The sequence below is a fragment of the Eleutherodactylus coqui genome, unplaced genomic scaffold (assembly GCF_035609145.1).
Source record: "Eleutherodactylus coqui strain aEleCoq1 unplaced genomic scaffold, aEleCoq1.hap1 HAP1_SCAFFOLD_99, whole genome shotgun sequence".
NCBI classification, from domain to species: Eukaryota; Metazoa; Chordata; class Amphibia; order Anura; family Eleutherodactylidae; genus Eleutherodactylus; species Eleutherodactylus coqui.
In genome coordinates this window covers 391,274-401,162 of record NW_027102144.1, presented here as the reverse complement: position 1 = coordinate 401,162, position 9,889 = coordinate 391,274, and positions in this window count along the sequence as shown.

Sequence of the window (9,889 nt, the reverse complement as noted above, 5' to 3'; positions counted from 1 at the left end):
GTGAGCGGTCCCAGGCTCTGACTCTGCCCCAGCCTCCACTAAATTCACCCAATGTGCCGTCAGGGAGATGTAGTGGCCCTGCCCGCCTGTGCTTGTCCACGTGTCCGTAGTTAAGTGGACCGTGGCAGTAACCGCGTTGGTGAGGGCGCGCACAATGTTGCGGGAGACGTGGTCGTGCAGGGCTGGGACGGCACATCGGGAAAAGTAGTGGCGACTGGGAACTGAGTAGCGCGGGGCCGCCGCCTCCATGATACTTTTGAAGGACTCAGTTTCCACAACCCTATACGGCAGCATCTCAAGGCTGATGAATTTTGCTATGCGGACGGTTAACGTTTGAGCGTGCGGGTGCGTGGCGGCGTACTTGCGCTTGCGCTCGAACACTTGCGCAAGCGACGGCTGAACGGTGCGCTGAACTACACTGCTGGATGGGGCCGAGGACAGCGGAGATGAGGGTGTGGGTGCAGGCCATGAGGCGGTAGTGCCTGTGTCCTGAGAGGGGGGTTGCATCTCAGTGGCAGGTTGGGGCACAGGGGGAGAGGCAGGGGTGCAAACCGGAGGCGGTGAACGGCCTTCGTCCCACCTTGTGGGGTGCTTGGCCATCATATGTCTGCGCATGGTGGTGGTGGTGAGGCTGTTGGTGTTGGCTCCCCGGCTGAGCTTTGCGCAACAAAGGTTGCACACCACTGTTCGTCGGTCGTCAGGCGTCTCTGTGAAAAACTGCCAGACCTTAGAGCACCTCGGCCTCTGCAGGGTGGCATGGCGCGAGGGGGCGCTTTGGGAAACACTTGGTGGATTATTCGGTCTGGCCCTGCCTCTACCCCTGGACACCGCACTGCCTCTTGCAACCTGCCCTGCTGATGCCCTTGACTCCCCCTCTGAAGACCTGTCCTCCTGAGTAAGCGTTGCACACCAGGTGGGGTCAGTCACCTCATCGTCCTGCTGCTCTTCCTCCGAATCCTCTGTGCGCTGCTCCCTGGGACTTACTGCCCTTACTACTACCTCACTGCAAGACAATTGTGTCTGATCGTCATCGTCCTCCTCACCCACAGAAAGTTGTTGAGACAGTTGGCGGAAGTCCCCAGCCTCTTCCCCCGGACCCCGGGAACTTTCGAATGGTTGGGCATCAGTGACGATAAACTCCTCTGGTGGGAGAGGAACCGCTGCTGCCCAATCTAAGCAGGGGCCCGAGAACAGTTCCTGGGAGTGTTCCCGCTCCTGAGCAGGTGTCATTGTAGTGGAGTGAGGAGGCTGGGAGGAAGGAGGAGCAGCAGACAGAGGATTCGGATTTGCAGCAGTGGACGGCGCAGAACTGCGTGTTGACGATAGGTTGCTCGAAGCACTTTCTGCCATCCAGGACAGGACCTGCTCACACTGCTCATTTTCTAGTAACCGTCTCCCGCGTGGACCCATTAATTGGGCGATGAATGTGGGGACGCCAGAAACGTGCCTCTCTCCTAATCGCGCAGCAGTCGGCTGCGACACACCTGGATCAGGAGCTTGACCTGTGCCCACACCCTGACTTGGCCCTCCGCGTCCTCGGCCGCGTCCACGTCCTCTAGGCCTACCCCTACCCCTCAGCATGCTGTATTACCAGTGATTTGATTTCACAGGCAGGAAATAAATTGGCGCAAGACTGCAGGCCAAATATAATTTTTGCCCTCTTGGGAAAACGAAAGGCCCCACTGCCTCTAGTGAATGAATAATCTAAGTTTAATAACTGTGCTGTGTCCCTGCTTATGTGTCACAGAACGTGAGGGTAGCAGAGTTATTATAACTCTGGCAGAGCAGGTATTTTTTTTCCCAATTAAGGAAAGCAAATGGCGAAGCCAGCAGTAAAGCGTAGCTGGCTGCGTATGATTTAGCAATGTTTTTCACGCAGCTCACACGTGTCCACAGGCGTTAGGACGGACAGAGGCTGGACAAATAGATTTGTTTTCAGTTTTTTTCCCACCAAAAGGCAGCACTGCGTATATTCAATGAACATGAGAAGTGTAATAACTGTGCTGTGTCCCTGCTTATGTGTCACAGAACGTGAGGGTAGCAGAGTTATTATAACTCTGGCAGAGCAGGTATTTTTTTTCCCAATTAAGGAAAGCAAATGGCGAAGCCAGCAGTAAAGCGTAGCTGGCTGCGTATGATTTAGCAATGTTTTTCACGCAGCTCACACGTGTCCACAGGCGTTAGGACGGACAGAGGCTGGACAAATAGATTTGTTTTCAGTTTTTTCCCACCAAAAGGCAGCACTGCGTATATTCAATGAACATGAGAAGTGTAATAACTGTGCTGTGTCCCTGCTTATGTGTCACAGAACGTGAGGGTAGCAGAGTTATTATAACTCTGGCAGAGCAGGTATTTTTTTTCCCAATTAAGGAAAGCAAATGGCGAAGCCAGCAGTAAAGCGTAGCTGGCTGCGTATGATTTAGCAATGTTTTTCACGCAGCTCACACGTGTCCACAGGCGTTAGGACGGACAGAGGCTGGACAAATAGATTTGTTTTCAGTTTTTTCCCACCAAAAGGCAGCACTGCGTATATTCAATGAACATGAGAAGTGTAATAACTGTGCTGTGTCCCTGCTTATGTGTCACAGAACGTGAGGGTAGCAGAGTTATTATAACTCTGGCAGAGCAGGTATTTTTTTTCCCAATTAAGGAAAGCAAATGGCGAAGCCAGCAGTAAAGCGTAGCTGGCTGCGTATGATTTAGCAATGTTTTTCACGCAGCTCACACGTGTCCACAGGCGTTAGGACGGACAGAGGCTGGACAAATAGATTTGTTTTCAGTTTTTTCCCACCAAAAGGCAGCACTGCGTATATTCAATGAACATGAGAAGTGTAATAACTGTGCTGTGTCCCTGCTTATGTGTCACAGAACGTGAGGGTAGCAGAGTTATTATAACTCTGGCAGAGCAGGTATTTTTTTTCCCAATTAAGGAAAGCAAATGGCGAAGCCAGCAGTAAAGCGTAGCTGGCTGCGTATGATTTAGCAATGTTTTTCACGCAGCTCACACGTGTCCACAGGCGTTAGGACGGACAGAGGCTGGACAAATAGATTTGTTTTCAGTTTTTTCCCACCAAAAGGCAGCACTGCGTATATTCAATGAACATGAGAAGTGTAATAACTGTGCTGTGTCCCTGCTTATGTGTCACAGAACGTGAGGGCAGCAGAGTTATTATAACTCTGGCAGAGCAGGTATTTTTTTTCCCAATTAAGGAAAGCAAATGGCGAAGCCAGCAGTAAAGCGTAGCTGGCTGCGTATGATTTAGCAATGTTTTTCACGCAGCTCACACGTGTCCACAGGCGTTAGGACGGACAGAGGCTGGACAAATAGATTTGTTTTCAGTTTTTTCCCACTAAAAGGCAGCACTGCGTATATTCAATGAACATGAGAAGTGTAATAACTGTGCTGTGTCCCTGCTTATGTGTCACAGAACGTGAGGGTAGCAGAGTTATTATAACTCTGGCAGAGCAGGTATTTTTTTTCCCAATTAAGGAAAGCAAATGGCGAAGCCAGCAGTAAAGCGTAGCTGGCTGCGTATGATTTAGCAATGTTTTTCACGCAGCTCACACGTGTCCACAGGCGTTAGGACGGACAGAGGCTGGACAAATAGATTTGTTTTCAGTTTTTTCCCACCAAAAGGCAGCACTGCGTATATTCAATGAACATGAGAAGTGTAATAACTGTGCTGTGTCCCTGCTTATGTGTCACAGAACGTGAGGGTAGCAGAGTTATTATAACTCTGGCAGAGCAGGTATTTTTTTTCCCAATTAAGGAAAGCAAATGGCGAAGCCAGCAGTAAAGCGTAGCTGGCTGCGTATGATTTAGCAATGTTTTTCACGCAGCTCACACGTGTCCACAGGCGTTAGGACGGACAGAGGCTGGACAAATAGATTTGTTTTCAGTTTTTTCCCACCAAAAGGCAGCACTGCGTATATTCAATGAACATGAGAAGTGTAATAACTGTGCTGTGTCCCTGCTTATGTGTCACAGAACGTGAGGGTAGCAGAGTTATTATAACTCTGGCAGAGCAGGTATTTTTTTTCCCAATTAAGGAAAGCAAATGGCGAAGCCAGCAGTAAAGCGTAGCTGGCTGCGTATGATTTAGCAATGTTTTTCACGCAGCTCACACGTGTCCACAGGCGTTAGGACGGACAGAGGCTGGACAAATAGATTTGTTTTCAGTTTTTTCCCACCAAAAGGCAGCACTGCGTATATTCAATGAACATGAGAAGTGTAATAACTGTGCTGTGTCCCTGCTTATGTGTCACAGAACGTGAGGGTAGCAGAGTTATTATAACTCTGGCAGAGCAGGTATTTTTTTTCCCAATTAAGGAAAGCAAATGGCGAAGCCAGCAGTAAAGCGTAGCTGGCTGCGTATGATTTAGCAATGTTTTTCACGCAGCTCACACGTGTCCACCGCCCGTAAGGACGGACACAGGCTGGACAAATAGATTTGTTTCCACTTGTTTTTCCACCAAAAGGCAGCACTGCATATATTCTATGAATAATAACTGTGTTGTGGCCCTGCCTATACAATTCTTTCCCTGCAGTATCAATGGAGGGTGGAATGCTCTGCAGAGGCGATTTTGAGAAGCCCAAAAAAAATGCAGCACAGCTAACAGCAGCCTGGACAGTACTGCACACGGATAAATATGGCCCTAGAAAGGACCGTTGAGGTTCTTGAAGGCTACACGCACTCCTAACACTCTCCCTGCCTATGCAGCACTTCTGTCCCTAATGCCAGGTGCAACGCTCTGCAGAGCCGATTTTGAGAAAAAAAAAATTCCACTGCTAACAGCAGCCAACACACAGCTATCAGTGGCCCTAATAAGGACCTTTGGGGGGTCTTGAAGCCTACACTAACTACCAATTCTTTCCCTACAGCAGCTCCGGTATAAACAGCACTGTTCCTCATCTAACTCACACCGCATCTGAGGCGAGCCGCGGGAGGGGCCGACTTTTATATTAGGCGAACACCTGATCTCGCCAGCCACTCACAGCAGGGGGGTGGTATAGGGCTTAAACGTTGCAGGGGGAAGTTGTAATGCCTTCCCTGTCTTTCAATTGGCCAGAAAAGCGCGCTAACGTCTCAGGGAAGGAAGTGAAAGTAACCAGAACACCGCATGGTGTTCGTTACGAATAACGAACATCCCGAACACCCTAATATTCGCACGAATATCAAGCTCGGACGAACGCGTTCGCTCATCTCTAGCTGCGACCCATTAGCTTTTCCTATTTATGACATAATTAATGCTCGTGCCAAATTTCAAGTTTCTATGACATTGGGAAGTGATGGATTAGATTCCGTACGTAAACTTTGGACGCTATTTTTTGCGCTTAGATATGAATAATCGAGTTGGCACCCATTAACTTTTCCTATTTATGACATACTTAATGCTCGTGCCAAATTTCAAGTTTCTATAACATTGGGAAGTGAGAGAATTAGATTCCGTACGTAAAATTTGGATGCCAATTTTTTTGCGCTTAGAATTGATTAATCGAGTTGGAACCTATTAACTTTTTCTATTTATGACATAATCAATGCTCGTGCAAAATTTCAAGTTTCTATGACACAGGGAAGTGAGAAAAGTAGATTCCGTACATAAAAGTAGGACGCAAGTTCTTTAGCGCTTGGAGTTTATTAATGGAGTTGGGACCCATTAGCGTTTTTTATTTATGACATAATCAATGCTCGTGTCAAATTTTAAGTTTCTATGACATTGGAAAGTGAGAGAATTAGATTCTGTACATAAAATTTGGACGCTAATTCTTTTGCGCTTAGAATTGAATAATCGAGTTGGGACCCATTAAGTCTTCCTATTTATGACATAATCAATGCTAATGCCAAATTTCATGTTTCTATGACATCGCGAAGTGAGAAAATTAGATTCCTTACGTAAAATTTATACGCTAATTCTTTGGCGCTTAGAATTGAATAATTGAGTTGGGACCCATTAGCCTTTCCTATTTATGACATAATCAATGCTCGTGCTAAATTACATCAGGAAGTGAGAGAATTAAATTCCGCACGTAAAATTTGTACGCTAATTCTTTTGCGCTTACAATTGAAAAATCGAGTTGGGACCTATTAACTTTTCCTATTTATGACATAATCAATGCTCATGCCAAATTACATTGGGAAGTGAGAGAATTAGACTCCGTACGTAAAATTTGGACGCTAATTCTTTTGCGCTTAGAATTGAATAATCGAGTTGGCACCCATTAAGTTTTTCTAATCATGACATAATCAATGCTCATGCCACATTTCATGTTTCTATGACATCGCGAAGTGAGAAAATTAGATTCCGTACGTAAAATTTGGATGCCAATTTTTTTGCGCTTAGAATTGATTAATCGAGTTGGAACCTATTAACTTTTTCTATTTATGACATAATCAATGCTCGTGCAAAATTTCAAGTTTCTATGACACAGGGAAGTGAGAGAATTAGATTCCGTACGTAAAAGTAGGACGCAAGTTCTTTAGCGCTTGGAGTTTATTAATGGAGTTGGGACCCATTAGCGTTTTTTATTTATGACATAATCAATGCTCGTGTCAAATTTTAAGTTTCTATGACATTGGAAAGTGAGAAAATTAGATTCCGTACGTAAAATTTAGACGCTAATTCTTTTGCGCTTAGAATTGAATAATCGAGTTGGGAACCATTAGCTTCTCCTATTTATGAGATAATCCATGCTCGTGCCAAATTTCAAGTTTCTATGACTTTGGGAAGTGAGAGAATTAGATTCCGTACGTAAAATTTGGATGCTAATTCTTTTGCACTTAGAATTGAATAATTGAGTTGGGACCTAATAACTTTTCCTATTTCTGACATAATCAATGCTCGTGCGAAATTTCAATTTTCTATGACATTGCGAAGTGAGAGAATTAGATTCCGTACGTAAAATTTGGACGCTAATTCTTTTGCGCTTAGAATTAAATAATCGAGTTGGGACCCATTAGATTTCCTGTTTATGACATAATAATAGAATTGAATAATCGAGTTGCGACCCATTAGCTTTTCCTTTTTATGACATAATTAATGCTCGTGCCAAAATTCAAGTTTTTATGACATTGGGAAGTAAGGGAATTAGATGCCATACGTAAAATTCGGACGCTAATTCTTTGGCGCTAAGAATTGAATAATCAAGTTGTGACCCATTAGCTTTTCCTATTTATGACATAATTAATGCTCGTGCCAAATTTCAAGTTTCTATGACATTGGAAAGTGATGGAATTAGATTCCGTACGTAAACTTTGGACGCTATTTTTTTGCGCTTAGAATTGAATAATCGAGTTGCGACCCATTAGCTTTTCCTATTTATGACATAATTCATGCTCGTGCCAAATTTCAAGTTTCTATGACTTTGGGAAGTGAGAGAATTAGATTCCGTCCGTAAAATTTGGATGCTAATTCTTTAGCACTTAGAATTGAATAATTGAGTTGGGACCTATTAACTTTTCCTATTTCTGACATAATGATAGAATTGAATAATCGAGTTGCGACCCATTAGCTTTTCCTATTTCTGACATAATCAATGCTCGTGCCAAAATTCAAGTTTCTATGACATTGGGAAGTGAGGGAATTAGATGCCATACGTAAAATTCGGACGCAAGTTCTTTAGCGCCTGGAGTTTATTAATGGAGTTGGGACCCATTAGCGTTTTTTATTTATGACATAATCAATGCTCGTGCCAAATTTTAAGTTTCTATGACATTGGAAAGTGAGAAAATTAGATTCCATACCTAAAATTTAGACGCAAATTCTTTTGCGCTTAGAATTGAATAATCGAGTTGGGACCCATTAGCTTCTCCTATTTATGACATAATCAATGCTCGTGCCAAATTTCAAGTTTCTATGACTTTGGGAAGTGAGAGAATTAGATTCCGTACGTAAAATTTGGATGCTAATTCTTTAGCACTTAGAATTGAATAATTGAGTTGGGACCTATTAACTTTTCCTATTTCTGACATAATGATAGAATTGAATAATCGAGTTGCGACCCATTAGCTTTTCCTATTTCTGACATAATCAATGCTCGTGCCAAAATTCAAGTTTCTATGACATTGGGAAGTGAGGGAATTAGATTCCATACGTAAAATTTGGATGCTAATTCTTTTGCGCTAAGAATTGAATAATCAAGTTGTGACCCATTAGCTTTTCCTATTTATGACATAATCAATGCTCATGCCAAATTTCAAGTTTCTATGACATTGGAAAGTGATGGAATTAGATTCCGTACGTAAACTTTGGCCGCTATTTTTTTGCGCTTAGAATTGAATAATAGAGTTGCGACCCATTAGCTTTTCCTATTTATGACATAATTAATGCTCGTGCCAAATTTCAAGTTTCTATGACATTGGGAAGTGATGGATTAGATTCCGTACGTAAACTTTGGACGCTATTTTTTGCGCTTAGATATGAATAATCGAGTTGGCACCCATTAACTTTTCCTATTTATGACATACTTAATGCTCGTGCCAAATTTCAAGTTTCTATAACATTGGGAAGTGAGAGAATTAGATTCCGTACGTAAAATTTGGACGCTAATTCTTTTGCGCTTAGAATTGAATAATCGAGTTGGCACCCATTAAGTTTTTCTAATCATGACATAATCAATGCTCATGCCACATTTCATGTTTCTATGACATCGCGAAGTGAGAAAATTAGATTCCTTACGTAAAATTTATACGCTAATTCTTTGGTGCTTAGAATTGAATAATTGAGTTAGGACCCATTAGCTTTTCCTATTTATGACATAATCAATGCTCGTGCCAAATTTCATGTTTCTATGACATCGCGAAGTGAGAAAATTAGATTCCGTACGTAAAATTTGGATGCCAATTTTTTTGCGCTTAGAATTGATTAATCGAGTTGGAACCTATTAACTTTTTCTATTTATGACATAATCAATGCTCGTGCAAAATTTCAAGTTTCTATGACACAGGGAAGTGAGAGAATTAGATTCCGTACGTAAAAGTAGGACGCAAGTTCTTTAGCGCTTGGAGTTTATTAATGGAGTTGGGACCCATTAGCGTTTTTTATTTATGACATAATCAATGCTCGTGTCAAATTTTAAGTTTCTATGACATTGGAAAGTGAGAAAATTAGATTCCGTACGTAAAATTTAGACGCTAATTCTTTTGCGCTTAGAATTGAATAATCGAGTTGGGAACCATTAGCTTCTCCTATTTATGAGATAATCCATGCTCGTGCCAAATTTCAAGTTTCTATGACTTTGGGAAGTGAGAGAATTAGATTCCGTACGTAAAATTTGGATGCTAATTCTTTTGCACTTAGAATTGAATAATTGAGTTGGGACCTAATAACTTTTCCTATTTCTGACATAATCAATGCTCGTGCGAAATTTCAATTTTCTATGACATTGCGAAGTGAGAGAATTAGATTCCGTACGTAAAATTTGGACGCTAATTCTTTTGCGCTTAGAATTAAATAATCGAGTTGGGACCCATTAGATTTCCTGTTTATGACATAATAATAGAATTGAATAATCGAGTTGCGACCCATTAGCTTTTCCTTTTTATGACATAATTAATGCTCGTGCCAAAATTCAAGTTTTTATGACATTGGGAAGTGAGGGAATTAGATGCCATACGTAAAATTCGGACGCTAATTCTTTGGCGCTAAGAATTGAATAATCAAGTTGTGACCCATTAGCTTTTCCTATTTATGACATAATTAATGCTCGTGCCAAATTTCAAGTTTCTATGACATTGGAAAGTGATGGAATTAGATTCCGTACGTAAACTTTGGACGCTATTTTTTTGCGCTTAGAATTGAATAATCGAGTTGCGACCCATTAGCTTTTCCTATTTATGACATAATTCATGCTCGTGCCAAATTTCAAGTTTCTATGACTTTGGGAAGTGAG